Source organism: Callithrix jacchus, chromosome 8 (genome assembly GCF_049354715.1).
Source record: "Callithrix jacchus isolate 240 chromosome 8, calJac240_pri, whole genome shotgun sequence".
NCBI classification, from domain to species: domain Eukaryota; kingdom Metazoa; phylum Chordata; class Mammalia; order Primates; family Cebidae; genus Callithrix; species Callithrix jacchus.
Genome location: NC_133509.1, coordinates 53,888,430 through 53,910,310, shown reverse-complemented (window position 1 = coordinate 53,910,310; position 21,881 = coordinate 53,888,430). Strand labels below are relative to the sequence as shown.

At 39.7% G+C, this 21,881-nt stretch overlaps 1 protein-coding gene across 1 annotated transcript in view; it reads left to right on the top strand.

The window, feature by feature from the left end:
* The window catches only part of KATNBL1 (katanin regulatory subunit B1 like 1), a 58,783-nt gene that overhangs the window by 573 nt on the left and 36,329 nt on the right, over positions 1-21,881 (top strand). The gene's annotated exons all lie outside the window — the stretch shown is intronic.

The following is a 21,881-nucleotide window of genomic DNA, read 5'->3' as shown; positions in this document are numbered from 1 at the left end:
AAGCTTTTGTTTCGCGGGACAAAAACTTGACATAACTGCATAAGAATTGCTGGTTACAACTTTAAAAACCTTATTGTATTTTTTGAAAAGTTGTTCTGTAACAGTATCTAGGCTTTTACTACGCTCTTAAATTGCTTAAATATGGAGATAACAGAGTTGGTTTGTTTTCTTGTGGCTTATAAAGTTCCTTGAAAACAGAGGTACCTTGGTCAGTTTGTTTGCTAATTTTAAAAAAATGTAAGAGAAATTAGTTCTGTACTAATCATCAGTTCAGCACTTTGGAGAATTATGAGAAACTAGTCCACCTAATAGCTTAAACCTACTGGTTTTTTGGAGTTTCTTTGGATAACTAGCTACAGACTTGAATTGAAACATCATCCACTGAGGCTTTTACTTGCTAATAACTAATATTAGCCAATAAGAATATTAGCCAGTGTGATAATAATGATGGGCAATATTTATTTTGTGCTTTCTATGCACTAGGCACTGTATTAAGAGCTTTGTTTTGGGACAGATACTTTTATTCCCATTTGACAGGAAACTAAAGCACAGGGAATTTTAGTATTGTAACTTGTACCGTACAGGGTTACACAGCTAATATAATTAACACCCAAGCAGGCTGGCTCCATGCTTTTAACTCTGCTGCTCTACCACGTCCTTTTTCTGTGGCTCCTTTTAGTTTACAAAGCGCTTTCATGTCATTTCAACTTTGGAGACCTGAGTGTGCTTTTGTGTACACATGCATTCATTCACACACCATTCATTCGCTTTTTCTGGTCTTGTTGATTATACTTAAGGTTTGTGCCTGAGCAACATGGCTATTTTAAGATAAATGAAGTTAATAAGCTTTATGTGTGTGTTCTAATTTGTATTTTGACTTCCTTTTTGTCCTTTCCTGAAAGTTTTGAAAGTGTTAGTTTTAGCAACTTATGTATTACTTTAAAATAAAAAACTATGTGTTAAATCATCCCTAAAACTTATTGAGTGGTTATTCTGTACTTGAAATGGTTATAGTTAACTAATAGCTCCTTGACAAGGAATAAAGTTCAAAAGCAAAATGACTTCATAAGAAATCAGCAGTTTACACTTACTTATAGCAGAGCTTTTAAATGCCATTCGTCAGTTACAAAGCTTTTCATTGCTTGTATGCCCAAAAGGGTAGTAGACCTAACTGGCTATACAAAAGAAATGTGCCACAAGAATGACACTATGGACTTTGGGGACTTGGTAGAAAGAGGGTGGGAGTGGGATGAGGGATAAAAGACTTTATTTTGGATACAATGTTCACTGCTTGGGTAATGGGTACACCAGAATCTCAGAAATCACCACTGAAGAATTGATTCATGTAACCAGACACTACCTGATCCCCAAAAACCTAGTGAAATAAAAAATAATATAATTTAATAAAATAAGAAATATGCCAGGGCAACCAACCTCAGGGAGATTAATCTAGTTTGGGATATGAGATTAAACAACAGAAAGTATATGTGACACTCTTCATTAGTACAATGGATGAATGCAGAACTGAACTGAGTAAAGCTTCCGCAAAGAACCAACAGTTGCAGGATTTACGTAGGGCACTGAATACAAGGGTAGATTGTGGGGACTAGGCACACTTGGTAATCCCAACACTTTGGGAGGCCAAGACAGGAGGATCCTGGAAGCCAGGAGTTTGAGAGCAGCCTAAGCAACATAGCAAGACCACATCTCTACAAAAAACTTAACAATATTTTGCCAGGCATGATGGCATGTACCTGTAGTCCCAGCTACTTGGGAGGCTGGGGCGGGAGGATCACTTAAGTTCAAGAGGTTGAGGCTACAGTGAGCTGAGATTTTGCCACTGCACTTCAATGCAGCACCAAGACCCCATCTGTAAATAAGTAAATAAGGGTGGATGGGCTGGGCAAGGTGGCTCATGCCTGTAATCCCAGAACTTTGGGAGGCTGAGGTGGGCGGATTACTTTAGGTCAAGAGTTCAAAACCAGCCTGACCAGATCACTTGAAGTCAGGAGCTCAACATGAGCCTGGCCAACATGCCGAAACCTCATCTCTACCAAAAATAAAAGTTAGCTGGGCATGGTGACGTGCATCTGAAATCCCAGCTACACAGGTGGCTGAGGCACAAGAATCACTTGAACCTGGGAGGTAGAGGTTACAGGCTGGAGTGTAGTGACACAGTCTTTGCTTAATGCAACCTCTGCCTCTCGGGTTCAGGTGATTCTCCTGCCTTAGCCTCCCGAGTAGCTGGGACTACAGGTGTGCACCACCACGCCCAGCTAATTTTTGTATTTTTATTAGAGATGGGGTTTTGCCATACATGCTGGTCTTGAACTCCTGACCTCAGGTGATCCACCCACTTTGGCCTCCTGAAGTGCCGAGATTATAGGCATGAGTCACCGTGCCTGACCTGTTAATATTTTAATGTGATGATTTCTTTCAAGTCTTTTTTTATGCTGGTAACTATTTTTCTTTTTGGAAAACTGGAATTATGCCTTTTTCTCCCTGTGAGATTTTTTTGACTCAGCACATCATGTATATTTTCCATTCTTTAAAATTTTTTTTTGCTTTATTTACACAGATAATGAGGAAAAAAATGCTCTTTTTAATGGTAATAGTATTTTTTGTATGTGTTCTTTTGAAATTGGGAATTTTGCTTTGTATTCCAAAGAGACATTTTGAAGGGAGAAATACTGGAACATGATAATTTTTTTTTTTTTTTTTGAGACAGAGTCTTGCTGTCACCCAGGATGGAGTGCAGTGGCAAAATCTTGGCTCACTGCAACCTCCGCCTCCCAGGTTCAAGCGATTCTCCTGCCTCAGCCTCCTGAGTAGCTGGAATTAAAGGTGCGCGCCACCATGCCTAGCTAATTTTTTTTTTTTTTTTTTTGGAGACAGAGTCTCACTCCGTCACCAGGCACCAGGCTGGAGTGCAGTAGTGCGGCTCACTGCAACCTCCGCCTACCCGGTTCAAGCAATTCTCCTGCCTCAGCCTCCTGAGTAGCTGGGACTACAGGTGCACGCCACCACACCCAGCTAATTTTTTTGTATTTTTAGTAGAGACGGGGTTTCACCATGTTGGCCAGGATGATCTCGATCTCTTGACCTCCTGATCCACCCACCTCAGCCTCCCAAAGTGGCTGGGATGATTTTTATATTTTTAGTTAGAGACGCGATTTCACCGTGTTGGCCAGAATGGTCTCGATCTCTTGACCTTGTGACCTACCTGCCTCAGTCTCCCAAAGTGCTGGGATTACAAGTGTGAGCCACCGCACCCAGCCAATAATTGATTACTAAAAACAATGGAAGTAAAAGTCTATAATGTCTCCAAGGTTTTTTATCTGGGAGACTAAAGAATCATGGAACCACTGAAATAAGTTGGGATTCTCATGATACAGTTTTTTTTGTAAACTGCTATTCACAGACACATGAGATTTTAATGAAGACTCTTTCTTTCTCTCATTTACATTCTTCCTAAAACTCCTAAAATTTATCTTCCTTGATTTTTTTCTTTCTTTCTTTCTTTTTTCAGATGAGGTCTTGCACTGTTGCCCAGGCTGGAGTGCAGTGGTGCAATCTCTGCTCACTGAAGCCTCCACCTCCCAGGTTCAAGCAATTCTCCCGCCTCAGCCTCCTGATGAGTAGCTGGGATTATAGGTACCCGTCACCTCGCCTGGCTTATTTTTGTACTTTTAGTAGAGACAGGGTTTCACCATGTTGGCCAGGCTGGTCTTGAACTCCTGACCTCAGATGATCCGCCCACCTCAGCCTTCCAAAGTGCTGGTATTACAGGTGTGAGCCATCATGCCCGGCCTCAATTCTTTCTTAGCAAGCCTTCTCCTCTCCCCTTTTTTGAAAAGATTTTTTAACATATTTTTTTCTATTAGAATACTAAATAAGGCGCCGGGCTCAGTGGCTCATGCCTGTAATCCCAGCACTTTGGGAGGCCAAGGTGGGCGGATCACCTGAGGTTGGGAGTTTGAGACCAGACTGACCAACATGGAGAAACCCCGTCTGTACTAAAAATACAAAATTAGCCTGGCATGGTGGTTCATGCCTGTAATCCCACCTACTTGGGAGGCTGAGGCAGGAGAATCGCTTGAACCCAGGAGGCCGAGTTGCAGTGAGCCAAGATCACACTATTGCACTTTAGCCTGGGCAACAAGAGCAAAACTCCGTCTCAAAAAAAAAAAAAGTACTAAATAAGGCTTAAATTTGGTCATGAATCTTCACTTCGAGAGACTAAAGGACTCATTTTATTTATTTATTTTTTTAATGTATTAGATTGCTACAGTTTTTTTGTTTGGTTTTTGTTCTTTTTTGAGACAGAGTTTCACTCTTGTTGCACAGGCTGGAAGGCAGTGGCGACCTCGGCTCACTGCAACCTCTGCCTTCTGGATTCAAGCGATTCTTCTGCCTCAGCCTCCCAAGTAGCTGGGTTTACAGGCATGTGCCACCATACTTGGCTAATTTTGTATTTTTAGTAGAGATGGGGTTTCACGATGTTGGTCAGGCTGGTCTTGAACTCCTGACATCAGATAATCTACCCACCTCCGCCTTCCAAAGTGCTGGGATTACAGGCATAAGGTACCTCGCCCAGCCAGATTGCTACAGTTTTACAAGCAAGAGGTGAGTAGAACTCTTTTATCAAGGGAGTAGGAACTAGCTTTAAAAATTCTTGTCTAGGTCAGGTACAGTGGCTCACACCTGTAATCCTAGCACTTTGGGAGGCCAATGGTAGGAGAAAAGCTTGAGCCCAGAAGCTTGAGACCAACCTGGGCAACATAGCAGACCCCTTCTCTACAAAACATTTTAAAATTAAGCAAGTGTAGTGGCATGTGGCTGTAGTCCCAGCTCCCCAGGAGGCTGGAATGGGAGGATTCCTTGAGTCCAAAAGTTGGAGGCTGCAGTGATCCACAATCATGTCATTGCACTCCAGCCTGAGTGACAGAGCAAGACCTTGTCTCAGGAAAAAAAAAAAATTCTTGTCTAGTTAAAAGATGCATCATAACATTACACTAGTCAATATTATATTCATATTTTCTCAGTCATTATACTTGTTGATCTATATTGGTTAATTTTTGCTTTCTGGAAAATGTATTTAGGAATGTAAATTTTTTATTAAACACCTTAAACCTATACAAATGGTACTTATATTGGAGCATACACTTTTTAAATTGTACAGGGTATAATTTGACTTTTCTTTGCCAGATTCAAATGCTGTGTTTACTATTTCTTGCTCATCTCTAATTATTTTTTCACTATCAGCTTAATACCCTGTAACTTTGGAGACTTTTGCATTAAATTTACCATTCTTGTTCTTGGGGCATGATAAGGGTAGAAATGAGAGAAAAGGTATTCTGAAAGGACTCCCTTTTTGGTTTCCTGTAACCACCTCTCTCTCCTTCAGTTTTATATACTGTCTGAAATTTTTTTGCCTTGAGCAAATCACCCAGAAACCTACCACCTATGTATGAATCATGAGATGCTCATTCTAGCATCTCATCTGCTCACTAGTATACTCTTAAGATGCACAGCTTGATGTTATAGTGGGAAAGGCACTATTACTGTAAGTCACAGCTCTAAGCCTATTAATAACTGAGTGTTGGTGGGCAAGTCACTTAATCTCATCTGAAATTATCTCCAAGGTCCTTTATAACTCTGAGAATCTATAAAATAGTTACTTTTTAAGGAGAGTTATCTGGGGAGGAGGGAGACCTGTGGGTAAGAGGCCTCTGGATAGTCTTTTACATCTTAGTGTGATCAATCATAGATTATTTCTTCTAAAGGCATTTTTTTTTTTTTAAAAGACGGGATTTCACCATATTGGTCAGGCTGGTGTTGAACTCCTGACCTCAGGTGATCCGCCCACCTCAGTCTCCCAAAGTGCTGGGATTACAGGGGTGAGCCACTGTGCCCAGCTAAAGGCATTTTTAAAACCTACTTCCACATGATAGCATTGAGGAAGAGATCTTAGGATGGAATTTAAATGCCAATAGAATATAACCTTCAGGCTGGGTGCAGTGGCTCATTCCTGTAATCAATCCCAGCACTTGGGAATTGGAGGCAGAAGGATCACCTGAGGTCAATAGTTCGAGACCAGCCTGGCCAAATGGTGAAATGCCGTCTCTACTAAAAATACCAAAATCAGCCGGGCGTAGTGGCAGGTGCCTGTAAATCCCAGCTACTCAGGAAGCTGAGACTGAAGAATCGCTTGAACCTGTGAAGCGGAGGTTGCAGTGAGCTGAGATCGCGCCATTGCACTCCAACCTGGGCAACAAGAGTGAAACTCAGTCTCAAAAAAAAAAAAAGAGGAATATAAGCTTCATTACAGCAGGGATTTTTGTTTTGTCCACTGATGTTTCCCTAGTGACTAGACCAGTAATTAGCCTGTAACATGCACTTTATATTTGTTGAATGAGTGAAGAAATGAAGAATGGGTTGTTGGGGAAAGACAAGCTTGTTGGAGTACTGCACACATGCTCTGAGTACCTTGAAGGAATTGAAAATACAAACCAATCCAAGTACAACCCATCATTTATACAATATCAAAATACCACCCAGCAGTAGAAGTGTCTGTTGTTCACTTGCCTTTTTGAAATACTAAGTGATTACTGCCATGGCTGTCCCTGTTACTCACAGAGTACGGTTTTGACCATCACTAGATACTTAAATACCAGCTTACTTAAGTACGCATTTTACTCTTATTTGCAAAAACCTATGTCCTACCCATTCCCTGTGCTGTTTAATATAACGAATAACAGTACATTTATTTTTATAGCAAAAATGAATTATATATTGATGAAAATTTGGGCTTTCATCCATGGAGGATTCATGGCACACCAGTTAAAAGTTGGCACTCTTCACCTTCCTGTTCCAGTCATCCTAATTCCAGAACTGCCATATAAATAATCAAGAATATTTTTTCATTGTATAATTCATATACAAAGTTTCTCAGTAAGTCTATTTGTCTACAAGATAAAGTCCAAATTCCTCACCTAGCAATCAGAGACATCTGCATTTTAGCCAACCTACCTTTCTATTATTTTCCCTTACAGTGGCCTGGACTCAATAGTTACTTAATTATTGAACAGTTGGTATCAAAAATAAGGAAACAAAAAGTAGTTATTCTTGCCTAGAAAGTATCTTTTCAGATGAAGAAAGTCTGGCAGATGGTTTATTAAGCCTGTATAGGGTGGCTTTCATTATTTGAGTGAATTATCTATTTAGTGAAAAATAGTATTAGAAACAAGAATTCCTTAAAACTCCATATAAACAGTTTTTTCTCTCCTTGTTGACAGACCCATTGGAAACTAGGTAATACACTCTGCCCACAGCTTCCATGGGTTTTCTGTGTGGAAGCCATGAATACAGAACACTGACTAGGGGACATGAGTATCCACAAATATTGGTAACTGAGGTGGTCCTAGAACCAGTCCTACTCAAACACTGAGGGACAACTGTAATCAGAAGGAAATTAAACGTGTATCTAGTGACATCAGTTTATACTGCATATAACCTCTTAGTGGGACTCACTGAATCATTCTGTGCCCACAGTATTGCTTGAACAGTTTATCAGTCTGGATGGAGTAGGTGGTTTCATAGTAACAAACAATACCCAAATCTCAGTGGCTTATTCAGAGGTTTATTCTTCCTCAGTTCATGTTACACATGAGCTCTCTGGGTCTGTGGTCCTAGTTTTCTTTGTTTAGCAATGTGGACAGGAGAGTCTTAACTTTCTGGACTGTTGTTGGTTACCTGTTGCTGGTTAGAGGTAAAGTGATAGGAGTGAATCACACACACTGTCTCTTAATGGCTTCTGTTTATAGTTCATTGGCCAGAGCAAGTCATATGACCATGCCTGACTTCAAGATGATAGGGAAGCATAAACCTATCTTGTCTAAGAGGAGAGCTGGAGGCCGGGTGCGGTGGCTTACGCCTATAATCCCAGCACTTTGGGAGGCCGAGGCGGGTGGATCTCGAGGTCAAGAGATCGAAACCATCTTGGTCAACAAGGTGAAACCTTGTCTCTACTAAAAATATAAAAATTAGCCGGGCATGGTGGCACGTGCCTGTAGTCCCAGCTACTCGGGAGGCTGAGGCAGGAGAATTGCTTGAACCCAGGAGGCGGAGGTTGCGGTGAGCTGAGATCATGCTGCCATTGCACTCCAGTCTGGGTAACAACGGAGAAACTCCGTCTCAAAAAAAAAAAGAAAAAGAGGAGTGCTGGAATGTCATGGCACAGTTTTAATGCTGGCCACGGTTGGGCGCTCTCACATTGACATCTTTGACTATTTTGTTTTCTCTCCTGGCTGACCATTTTGTTTTACTTCCGTGGATTCTCTGTGTAGTTGACACAGTTTCTCTTTAGTTATGCTCCTTCATTCATCAGCTATTAGCATCTATTATTAATAGATACCAGGCCGGGCGTGGGTGGCTCACACCTGTAATCCCAACACTTTGGGAGGCTGAGGCAGGCAGCTCATGAGGTCAGGAGATGGAGACCATCCTGGCCAGTATGGTGAAACCCCATCTCTACTAAAATACAAAAAATGAAGGGGATGTGGTGGCACATGCCTGTAGTCCCAGCTACTCCGCAGGCTGAGGCAGGGGAATCGCTCGAACCCGGGAGACAGAGGTTGCAGTGAGCTGAGATTGCACCACTGCACTCCAGCCTGGCGACAGAGCAAGACTCCATCTCAAAAAAAATAAAAAATCCAGAATAGGTGTATCTATTTTAGGTACAGTGAACATAGTTCATTCTCTCATGGGGCTCATAGTCTAGTGAGTGACAGGTCATGGACAATAAGTGCATAAGCGAATTTCCAGGTGGTGATAAATGCGCTGGGGGAAAAAAGACAGGGTACTGCTATAGAGAAAAATACAGGGTACTTCATAGCAGTATAGCACTTCATATACTGCTATGAAGTGAGGGTGTGGTTATTCTTGATTGAGTGTGTGGGAGGAATATTTTAAGCAGAAAGAATGGCTCAGCCACAAATGGAAATAAGTTTGAAATATTGAAGGACAGGCCAGTGTGGCTGGAGCATTTAGGAAGCTATTATAGTCTAAAGCAGTTGGTGGTTTGGTCTAGAATGGTGGTAATGGAAATGGAAAGAAATGGACAGTTTGGGAATATATTAGAAAGGCAAAGTCAATGAATTGGATGTAGGTAATTAAGGGAAAAAATCAAGGTTGAATCCTTTATTTCAGCCTTGAGAAACTGGGAGGATGATGGTTCTGTTTACTGAGTTTGCGTCTGTTGGGAGGAGCAGATTTGAGAGGGGGCATATTAAGGGTTCCATTTTTAATATGTTAAGTTCAAGGATAGATGACTGTTAGATATCCATGTGGAGTTGACAAGTAGGCAGTTGGAGATTTGAATCCAGAGTTTAGGTGAAACATGATGAGAGATTTTTTTTTTTAATGAAAGTTAATATGTTAATTTTTGTTACAGTTAAGTCTTGGACCTAGGAGTCATATTTTCTTGACCCTGCATATGATTCATCTGTTGGAGAAGAAAGTGTTCCCTAAGAGAAAGGAGGCATTTTCAAACCTTAATACATGTTCTGATTTCAGCCCAGGAGATGTTATGGTGACCAACCACTATAACTGATAGGGATACAGTATGTTTCTCACAAGTTTTGGAACATAAGAAAGGTTTAAGCACCATTGTTACAGAGGATTTTGAATGTCTCTAGCATCATTTTTGTTGATTTCTTTGTTTAATTCTTAAAGGATGATCTACCCTTTTTTCCAAGGCTTAGGGTATACTTAACCCTGTTGACCTCTGGTACTATAGAAATTAGGCACAGTGTCAGAGGGTGGTGACATTAGTCGAAATCATGAAGATAGAGTTTTAGAATTAGTTTATATTAGCTCATCTTTTTGAGAGTTGAATACTATTTTATTGGTATATCCTTTCATATATAGAAAGTCTGTCTGTTTTGAGAGTATCAGAAATACCTTTAGTAGGCAAACAAGGGTAAAAAATGATCGTTAAAGTGACAATGTTTTATGTATGTATACAGTCATCCTTCATTATCTATGGGCGATTGGTTCCAGGACCTCCCAATGACACAAAAATCCAAGAATGCTCAAATCCCTGATAACAAATGGTTTAGTATTTCCACATAACCTTTGCACATCCTCCCATATACCTTAAATAATTTCTGAATTATTTGTAATATCTAGTACAATGTAAATGCTAAGTAAATAGCTGTTGAATTATTGGGGGAATAGTGACAAGAAAAGTAAGTCTACATATTCAGTACAGATTTACTTTTATCTCAAGATTTTTGATTGGGAATTGGTTGAATCCACAGATGCAGAACCCACAGATATAGAAGGCCAATTGTATATATTTTTCCATTTCTGAAGTCCAAGAAAACAAAACAGAATCGAGTATTTTTTCCTCCCTCCCAGTTGAATACTTCCAGAAAATACTGGGTTATTCTAACAGGAAAGTAAATTGGAATTTGACAAATTCACCAAAACATGCTAGAATAATTACAATCATCTACTTCTGGGTCTAAGAAGCCCTGAGTCTTCCCAAGGATTCAGGTGTGTATATAGCCATTTAAGAAAATATGTCTGTAATATTACTAATACATTGTAATTAAGTTAAAACATACTTGCACATTATACAAAATTTAAAAGGCCCAAAAGGGAAGTCTCACTTCACCCCCCATCCCCCAGCCACACATATCCTCTCACTGGAAGTGACCTTTGTCCCTAGTTTCTCGTGTATCCTTCAAGTGATATTTAGTGAATATACAGTACTCCCTCACAGACTCACACTTTTTAACCTAAGTGGTAATATAGTGTTTTGCTACCTTACTTTTTTCTCCCTGCTTCCATTATAAGGCATAGTTAGGTTTCTAAAAAGCCTATAGGTTTGCAACTATGGATGGTGATAAACATCTACCTAGTTTTCTAACTTTATTTTACCATTATTAGTTCCAGTTCCCTAATGTAGTATACTCAGTGGACTTGATTAAAACTGAGAAAGAGGCCGGGCACGGTGGCTCATGTCTGTAATCCCAGCACTTTGGGAGGCTGAGGCAGGCAGATCATCAGGTCAGGAAATCGAGAACATCCTGGCCAACATGGTGAAACCCTGTCTCTACTAAAATACAAAAATTAGCTGGGCGTGGTGGTGTGCGCCTGTAGCCCCATCTAATCAGCAGGTGAAGGCAGGGGAATCTTTTGAACCTGAGAGGCGGAAGTTGCAGTGAGCCAAGATTGCACTACTGCACTCCAGCCTAGCAACAGAGCAAGACTCCCTCAAAAAAAAAAAAAAAAACACTGAGGGAGATGTCATAGGAAAACTAATTCCTACTTGGCATCTCTTTTGTATTTTTTATTTCAAGGTATCTCAGTCATGAGAGAGTTGGAATTCAGTTTGATCTAAATTGACTGAAATGATATGTTTTAGTTTGTACCCACTGAATCTCCAGACATCTGTCTTTATTTTCATGCTTGATCTGCTTTCCCCAGTTTGACATTTCTCAAGTCAGATTTCTGTGGCAAACTGAATTAAGAGAAAGTGGTGTGATGAATCATCATTCAGGAAATATTAAACCTTGAGATAACAACTTTGAGTTGTTCTGAGTATGGAATCGGGATGAGAGGACTTAATTTTATGATTTGAATATTTAATAGTATCAGGCTCTGTTAATTTGGTAAATCTTTTTTCTTTTTCTTTTTTTTGAGACGAAGTCTTGCCTTTTTTTTTTTTTTTTTTTTTTTTAGTAGAGACAGGGTTTCACCATGTTGGCCAGGCTGGTCTCAAACCCCTTATCTTGTGATCTGCCTGTCTCAGCCTCCTGAAGTGCTGGCGTTACAGGCATAAGCCACCATGCCCATCTGGTAAATGTATTTTCTTAATAGGAATAAACCTAACAAGTGTACTAGACAATTCAGGTAACCTGATGGGACATCCTTTTGCTGGGCAGTGCATGAGTACCACTGCCTGTAATTGTCTCTGTTTATCTTTATTCTTCTTGCAGTGTTCACCTCCTCCCTGAATCCATGCCCCATTGAATTGATACATTCTTTCAAAATGGTAACCTTCAATAAGATTAAATGGGATTAAATGGGTGCAAAAGGAAACTAGCCAGGACAACAGAAAGTATCATTGCTCTACCCACATAATAGTTTCTCATACTTTATAAAAAGTACAGTTTAACATACCATTTACCTTGTTAGTTTTTGACTGCAAGTCTTTGTTGCCCTTGTCCGTCCCCCTTTCCAATTCTTGGCCAAATATACCTAGAAAAGGAATTTCACATTTATGGAACTGTGTAATCTTTCTTTGAATCTGGTTTAACATTAAACTATGGGGTTTTTTTCTTTGTGATAAGTTCCACCTGCTGTACACTGGGTCACATGATAGGATTAGTGAAAAGTATTTTTTTGGAACACTGTTGTAGTAGTTATGAAAATAAATTTTACACATTGATCAAAATGTAGAGAAACACTTATTGAGATTACTGAGCAAGTCCTACTAGACCAGAAGCTGTTACTTTCTGTAAAATGACTCTCTAAATATCTTTGCTTTAAACCACTATTGACTATTTCGTAGTTTAACTTCAAGAACAGTTTTTGTTTGTTTTCGCTGAGCTCTTAGATAAATCCTCAGGGATATTTCAGTGCTTGACATATTGTATTATAATTGCTTGACTATTTCTCCCACTAGAAACTATGGGATGATGGTGAGAATTTCACAGCAGGAAAGGCTGGGAAGTTTAAAAGTCTGAACAGGAGTGAGGTTGGAAGATACTACATCCTATGATGTAACTGTATATAACATAAACATTCTACCTTAGAATGGTTTAGGTGACTGAATTTTATAATTTTACAATTATTTTATGCTCCTTTTACATAGCATAAGACTTTGTGTGTTGCAAGGCTTAAGAGGCTTTATCAGTTCCTATTAGCATACTGTACTCTTTTGTGTCAAGAAAAGAAAATTGGCTGGGCGCAGTGGCTCACCTATAATCCAAGCACTTTGGGAGGCCAAGGTGAGTGGATTACCTGAGGTCAGGAGTTCGAGACCAGCCTGGCCAACATGGCAAAACCCTGTCTCTACTAAAAATAAAAAAAATTAACTGGGTGCGGTGGCACATGCCTGTAATCCCAGCTACTAGTGAGGCTGAGGCAAGAGAATCACTTGAACCTGGGAGATGGAGGTTGCAGTGAGCCGAGATCACACCACTGTACTCCAGCCTAGGAAACAGAGCAAGACTCCATCTCAAAAACAAAACAAAACAATACAAAACAAAAACAACTCATTCTTTTATTTAAAATGTATTATTTTTTAACCGTTAACAATTGTTAAAGAAAAATATGCCAAAGAAAATGATTCAGTCTTAACCTTATAGAAAAATAAACAGAGAAAAGGAATGTAATACTACTATTTAGAAAGTGGCATTACATTATCCTTTTAGTCTTCTTCTCTCTGTGCTTCATTTGCACGTACAGAGACATACAACAAATTTAGAAACTGATATTAAAGTTTGCTGACACCACAAATTATATTTCTTACACCAAAGGCAACTTGCCTCATAGGTGAAGTTTGTGTATAACTGAATAATAGCTAACATTTAGAGAGTGATTTACAGACATTGTGACAAGTGGATTATTTAATCCTCACAGCATTATTCTGAAATAAGAGGTTAGGTAACTTGCCTAAGATTGTATACAACTAATAAATGGTTAAAACAGGATTAAAACCCAAGAAGTCTGACTCTAGGACGTATAGTTCTCTGTCACACCATACTGCCTAGTCTTTTCAGTTTAAAATATATCATTTCCATGAAATTAATTGTAATGCTTTGGGTAGTCTGAACAAAGGCATATGTGTGAAAAACTGTATATCAAATAAGGTGTAGATTAGAAAGCTAAACATAAATGAAGTAAAACTGTAACAGTTTAGGATTTTGTACTGATAATGTATCAAGTTCCTGAGCCACTTTAAACCCAAACTAGAAATTATAAATGATGCATTCTACATCATTTTTAGATTTCTTTCTTTATTTATTTTTGAGATGGAGTCTTTCTGTCACCCAGGTTGGAGTGCAGTGACACAGTCTTGTCTCATTGTAGCATCTGCCTCCTGGGGTCAAGTGATTCTTCTGTGTCAGCCTCTTAAGTAGCTGGGACTACAGGCATCTGTCACCAAGCCTGGCAGGTTTTTATATTTTTAACAGAGACTGGGTTTCGCCTTGTTGGCCAGGTTGATCTTGAACTCCTGACCTCAAGAGATCTGCCCACCTTGGCCTCCTAAAGTGCTGGGATTACAGGTGTAAGCCACCGTGCCTGGCCATTAAAAAAATTTTTTTTTTAGATGGAGTCTTGCTCAGCTGCTTAGGCTGGAGTACAGTGGCGCGTTCTCAGCACACTGCAACCTCCGCCTCTCAGATTCAAGAGATTCTCCAGCCTCAGCCTCCCGAGTAGCTGGGATTACAGGTGCTGGTCTCAAACTTCTGACTTCAGGTGATCCACCTGCCTCAGCCTCCTAAAGTGCTGGGATTACAGGTATGAGCTACTGTGCCCAGCCATTTTAAAATTATTATATTTTCTTTTATTCTTGAGACAGATTCTCTATCTGTCACCCAGTCTGGAGTGCTGTGGTGCAATCTCAACTCACTGCAGCCTCCGCCTCCCGGGTTCAAGTGATTCTCCTGCCTCAGCCTCCCAAGCAACTGGGATTACAGGTGGGTGCCACCATGCCTGGCTAATTTTTGTATTTTTACTGGAGACAGGGTTTCACTGTGTTGGCCAGGCAGGTCTTGAACTCCTGACCTCAGGTGATCCACTCCAAGAATTTTAAATTGAAATGTTTAGGATACATATGTAACATCTTTTTTTAATGAATCTTTTTATTTTTTTTCTTTGAAGCCAGAATGCGCTTACCCCTTTCCACTTTTTATTATTTTGAGACATATTTTAGACAAGCATGCACACATAGTTTAAAAAAATCAGATACACGTTGATTTATCATATATAGCAAGTAAGATAAAGATTTATAAATCAAATATTCATAAATCACAAAGTTACTTTTAGTACCCTAAATTTATTTCCATTTATTATCGATTTCCATGTTGTCATAACTATTTTGTATATTCCACAAAATATAATTGCTTTTGATGAATGCAGTGTGGTTTGGAGTATTCCCAATACATACTCATTTGACAGTTTAAAAAAAATTTTTTTAATTGTTTTTTGTTTGTTTTAAGATAAAGTCTCACTCTGTTGCCCAGGCTGGAGTGCAGTTGAGGGATCTCGGCTCACTGCATCCCCGACCTCCTGGTTCAAGCAGCTGTCCTGCCTCAGCCTCCTGAGTAGCTGGGATTATAGGATACAAGTGCAGTTTTGCTACATGGATATAGTGCATGTGGTGAAGTCAGGAGCTTCAGTGAACTGAGCATTAGAACAACACGTTTTACCCAGTAAGCAACCTTTCATCCACCTTTCTCCCACCCCTACCTCTCTGAGTCTCCATTCTCTATTATTCCACACTGCTTTCAAATGTACACATTATTAGAAGTGAGAATATGTAGTATTTGTCTTTGTGTCTGAGTTGTTTCCCTTGAGATAATGGCCTTCAGTTCCATCTATGTTGCTACAAAAGACATTATTTCATTCTTTTTTAAGGCTGAATAGTATTCCATATTGTATATATTCCACATTTCTTTATCCAGTCCTCTGTTGATAGACGTGGGTTGATTCCATATGTTTTGTATTACAAATAGTGCTGCAATAAACACATGAGTGCAGGTGTTTGGGGATATAATGATTTATTTTCCTTTGGGTAGATACCCAGTAGTGGGATTGCCGGATCATATGGTAGTTCTATGTTTAGTTTTTTGAGAAATCTCCATGCTATTTTCCATAGAGGTTGTACTCATTTACATTCCCACCAGTAGTATATGAGTTCGTTTTCTCCACATCCTTGTTATCTGTTATTTTTTGTCTTTTTAATACTAGCCATTCTGATTGGTGTAAGATGATATTTCATTGTGGTTTTAATTTGCGTTTCTATGCGTGAACACTTGTTCACACGCTTCTTGGCCATTTGTCTTCTTTTGAAGAATGTCTATTCAGGTCCTTACCCTGTTTTTTAATGGGATTATTTGTCGGGGGGGTTGTTCAATTGTCTGATGAGTTCCTTGTAAATTCTGGATGTCAGTCCACTGTCAGATGTATAGTTTATGGATAATGTCTGTTCACTTTGTTGATTCTTTGGGTATGCAGAGGCTCTCCCTTCCCAACCTCCACTCCACAAGGTCCTGCTCTGTTGCCTAGGCTGGAGTGCAGTGGCACAATCTCAGCTTAACTGCAGCCTCCACCTCCCAGGCTTAAGCTGTGCTCCCACCTCAGCCTCCCAAGTAGCTGGGACTACAGGCACGTGTAGTTTTGTTTTTGTTTTTGAATCCAAGTCTCACTCTGTCACCCAGGCTGGAGTGTAGTGGTGTGATCTTAGCTCACTGCAACCTCCACCTCCCAGGTTCAAGTGATTCTCCTTCCTCAGTTTTCTGAGTAGCTGGGATTACAGGTGCATGCCACCATGCCCATCTAATTTTTGTATTTTTAGTAGAGGCAGGGTTTCATCTTGTTGGTCAGGCTGGTCTCAAACTCCTGATTTCGTGATCTACCCGACTTGTCCTCCCAAAGTGCTGGGATTACAGGTGTGAGCCACCTCACTTGGCTCTCATGTAATTTTTAAAGGTTTTTTTTTTTTTTTTCTTATAGAGCCAGGGTTTTACTACGTTGCCCAGGCTGGTGTCAAACTCCTGGACTCAAGTGCTACTCCTCATTTGGCCTTTCAAAGCACTAGAATTACAGATATGACCCACCATGCCTGGCCCTAAATCATATTTTCAAAAAAATACTTTCATGTGTAGAAAAACATACTATTAACGACAAAATGCAGTATATAAAACTAAACTGCAGGCCAGGCACTGTGGTTCATGCCTATAATCTCAGCACTTTGGGAAGCCGAGGAGGGCAGATCATGAGGTCAGGAGTTCGAGACTAGCCTGGTGGTGAAATCCCGTCTCTACTGAAAATACAAAAATTAGCTAGGCATGGTAACGTGCACTTGTATTCCCAGCTACTCGGTAGGCTGAGGCGGAAGAATCACTTGAACCCAGGAGGCAGAGGTTGCAGTGAGCCGAGATCGCGCCACTGCACTCCAGCCTGGGTGACAAAGTGAGACTCCGTCTCAAAAACAAAACAAAACAAAAATAAATAAACTGCATGGGAGGAAAAGTGGTTGAATAACTGGTTATTTTACTGTTTGTTTGTTTTTTGTTTTTAGTTTTTTTTTTTAGGCAGGATCTCTCTGTTTCGCCCACGCTGGAATGCAGTGGTGCAATTTTATCTCACTGCTGCCTTGACCTCCTGGGCTCAAGTGATCCTCCTGCCTCAGCATCCTGAGTAGCTGGTACTACAGGTGCACACCACTATGCCTGGCTAATTTTTATATGTTTTGTAGAGACAGGGTTTCACCACGTTGCCCAGGCTGGTCCCAAACTCCTGGGCTCAAGCGATCCAACTGCCTTTGTCTCCCAAATTGCTGAGATTATAGCAATGAGTTAGCACAGCCAGCCTACTGGTGATATTTTTATTTTATTGACTGATTGAGACAGAGTCTCGCTCTGTTTCCCGGGCTGGAGTGCAGTGGCCCCATCTCTGCTCACTGCAACCTCTTGTCTCCCAGGTTCAAATATTTCTTGTGCCTCAGGCTCCCAAATAGCTGGGATTACAGATGTGTGCTACCACGCCTACCTAATTTTTGTATTTTTAGTAGAGATGGGGTTTGCCATATTGGCCAGGCTGGTTTCAAACACCTGGCCTCAAGTGATCTGCCTGCCTCAGCCTTACAAAGTGCTGAGATTACAGGCATGAGCCACTGCACCTGGCCTTAAGTTATTTTTAAAGTAAGTTATACTTATATGAGATGCAAAATTTGGTATAAAGAGGGCATAAAGTAAAAACGTTAACTACTGTTGTTCCCCAGCTTCCAGGTTCACCTTTCCGGCATTCATTGATTGTTGGAGGGATATTCTAAAATGAAAGAGATTATTTTTTCTGTGTTTATTTCTGATTTTTTCTTCTTCTATGCAAACTTCTCCCTGTACCCAAATCCAGGAGTGTGGAGTGAGAAGGAGGGACAGCATGTAGTCTTTCTACACACATCTGTTTTTGTTTGTCTCTTCCCCCTGGCTGGACTTCCACATTACTCTTATTGAGACAAAGTTGATTGTACCTACAGTTATTAAAGAGAACACCATGCTCTAGGCCTAAAAGCAAGAGACATGCCATTTTCTCTGTATCATTGCAGAATATTGCCGTAAATGTGTATGTCTTCCATAAATTGGCTTTGTTCACTGAAATAGTCTAGTATCCTATTTCTTGTAACTTTTGAGAATTTTTTTTTTTTTTTTTTTTTTTTTTTTTTTTTTGAGATGGAATCTCACTCTGTCGCCCAGGCTGGATGTAGTGCAGTGGTACCATCTCTGCTCACTGCAAACTTTGCCTCCCGCTTTCAAGCAATTTTCCTGCCTTGGCCTCTGGAGTAGCTAGTATTACAGGCATGTGCCACCACACCTGGCTAAGTTTTTTTTTGTTTATTTGTTTGTTTTGAGATGGAGTCTCACTCTGTCACCCAGGCTGGAGTGCAGTGGCGCAATCTCGGCTCACTGCAACCTTCGCCTCCCAGGTTGAAGCGATTCTTTTGCCTCAGCCTCCTGAGTAGCTGGGATTACAGACATGTGCCACCATGCCCAGCTAATTTTTGTATTTTTAGTAGAGACAGGGTTTCAACATCTTGACCAGGCTGGTCTCGAACTCCTGACCTTGTCATCCACCCGCCTTGGCTTCCCAAAGTGCTGGAATTACAGGCGTGAGCCACCGCACCCAGCCTAAGTTTTTGTATTTTTAGTAGAGATAGGGTTTCACCATGTTAGTCAGAATGGTCTTGATCTGACCTCATGATCTGCCTGCCTTGGCCTCCCAAAGTGCTGGGATTACAGGTGAGAGCCACCATGCCTGGCCAAATTTTTAATGATATAAAAAAGCAGAGAGGGTAGTAGAATGAACTTTCCAATTACACAGCTTCATCAGTTATCAACATATCTTACTTCATTGATACTCCCTATTTTATGCAAATTCTAAATATAATTCATTTTATCTGTAGGATGGATTTCTAGAACACTCTCAACAACAACAACAAAACACATAACCACACTACCATTCAACTAAAAATAATTAACATTGTTTAACAACAATCCTTACACTCATACACTGCTGATCAGGATGTAAAATAGTATAACCACTATAAAAAAAGTTGGGCAATTTTCTTTAAAACTTCAACATACACCTACCATAAAACCCAGCCATTTCTCTTCTGGGTATTTACCCATGAGACATGAAAGCATATGTTCATACAAGTGTACATGATTTATAGTAATTTTACTAATAGTGAAAAATTGAAACAACCCGAACGTCCAGATGAATAAACAAATTGTGGTATGGCCACATAATAGAATACTGGTTAACAATAAAAAGGAATAGACTGTTATTACATGAATGCAACAGCATGGATGATTCTCACATTAGTTATGCTAGTACATGATTTATTTGAAATTCTTGAAAATGCAAACTATTCTATAGTGACAGAAATGCATTCAAGTGATTGGGGAGGGATATACATTTCAAGGTTTGTTTTTTCTTAAACTAGGATCTAAGCAACATCCAAACATTGTATTTAGTTGATATAGTCCTAAAGTGTTTTTTAATATGTAGGCTCATCCTTTTATTTTCTTGAGAAGCATTTGTTGAGAACACTGAGTCATCTATCCCAAAGAAAGTTTTCTGGATTTTTCTAATTGCATCCTCATGGTCACATTAACAGGTTCCTGTGTCTTCTGTATTTCCATTAAACTACTAGTTACTAACAAGCAGTTGAAGCTTAATTGTGTGTAGGTTAGATTTTTTTTTGGCTAGAATATTCATTAGTAGTGTTGTTAATATTTCCTGTTGTATTATATCAGGAGGCATATAATGTCTGGTTGTCTCTGTTTTTGATGCTAAAATTGGTTGGTGTCTTAGATGTTGTCAACCTGATTTATCCATTGTAAAGTTCCCCATCACCTTCTGTAGCTGTTTTTTGCTTTCTATTCATGCTCAAATTGAGAAGCCATTTCTGGAAATTCGAAAATGTGGAAATCTCTGGATTCTGAGTATTGAGTATAGAAGAGTTTTAGTATACTTGCTTAACTAGACAGCTTTCCTTTATTTCATGTTTACAATTTCCTGCTTGTCTTTGGGACACTGTGCCTACTCTGACCTGAGATGTGTTCTGGGATGCTTCATTGCCTCTTAAATTAGATGAAATGTTTCTGCGTTTTTAGTAAACTGTATCTATTCCTCTTTTATAGCACTAATTATTCATATTTATTGGCTTCTTTGCCGTTCATCCCCACTGGGTTGTAAGCTTCTTAGAAATAAGAATGTAATTCTTATTCATCTCTTGGTACATAGTAGTGCTAAATCAATACATGTTGGATTGAATACAAACACATTTAATTGTGTAAGAAATGAACCCTAAAATACCAGTACTGAAACATACAAAGGTAACATTTAATTTTCTCTTTTGAAAATAATTTGTATGTAATATTAGAAAGAGATAAAACATTTTTGTTTACTGTATAAGTAAACCGCAGGGAACAAAACAGAGGGAAGAGACAAATTAGTTAGCTTTGTGCCATCTTTATTAAGTCTTATTGTTTGGGAAACTGTCTCTTCTCTGTCAAAGAGTAAACATTTTTGTTTTTTCATTTTGGTTAAATGAATGACTATTTTATAGTGACCTCTGATCATATTTTGTGATATCAAGTGTTTTAAACCTTTGATATTTGACAGACTTTGAAAGCAAAATTTCAAGTTCTAAGTTCAGTCTTTTTGCCTCAAACTTTTTTTGGATGTTGGGTTCCCTGAAGTCCAAGAGAGATTTATTAGGTTTATTTGGTGTTAGATTTATACAGGGAGGCATTATCAAATGCGAGATGGTGTTTAGCTTTCTTTGGGTTATATTTATATCGATGTGGTATTGATATGTGTTCCAGGGCCAGGCACAGTGGCTTACGCCTGTAATCCCAGCACTTTGGGAGACCAAGTTGGGCGGATGACCTGAGGTCCGGAGTTTAAGACCAGCCTGACCAGCATGGAGAAACCCTGGCTCTACTAAAAATACAAAATTAGCCGGTCATGGTGGTACATGCCTGTAATCTCAGCTACTCAGGAGGCTGAGGCAGGAGAATTGCTTGAACCTGGAGGTGTAGGTTGCGATGAGCTGAGATTGTGCCAGTGCACTCCAGCCTGGGCAACAAGAGTGAAACTCTGTATCTCCAAAAAACAAAACCAAAAAGTGTTCCAGGTTATATGAAATTCCTAAAATTTGATGTCTTAATTATTAGTATGTCAGTAATGACTTCTGTGTTACATTTCTGTATGCCACAGAAGTAACCAAATGTTCTTGTCAGTTGTGCCTGTCCTGAGATTTTTGTCATCCACAATTGTTTTGCTTTGATTCATTTCAAAAAGAAGCTTACAGTCAGCTATAATCCAGGGCATACTTCTTTGGGGACTTCATGAAAAGGACTTGAATGCAGGCATCTGATAATTTTGGAAATTGTGCCATGATACTAGAGAGAAAACTTCCTGGACAAACTAAAAGGCCGATGCGTTCATAAAAATTACTAATCCAGTATGAAGCAGAGCAGGAGTTGATTGCCTGGGCAGAACTAATGGAGAACTGAAATAATTTTGTCTGTTTTTTTTTTTTTGTTAGAAACACTGCTGATTCTTTTTAT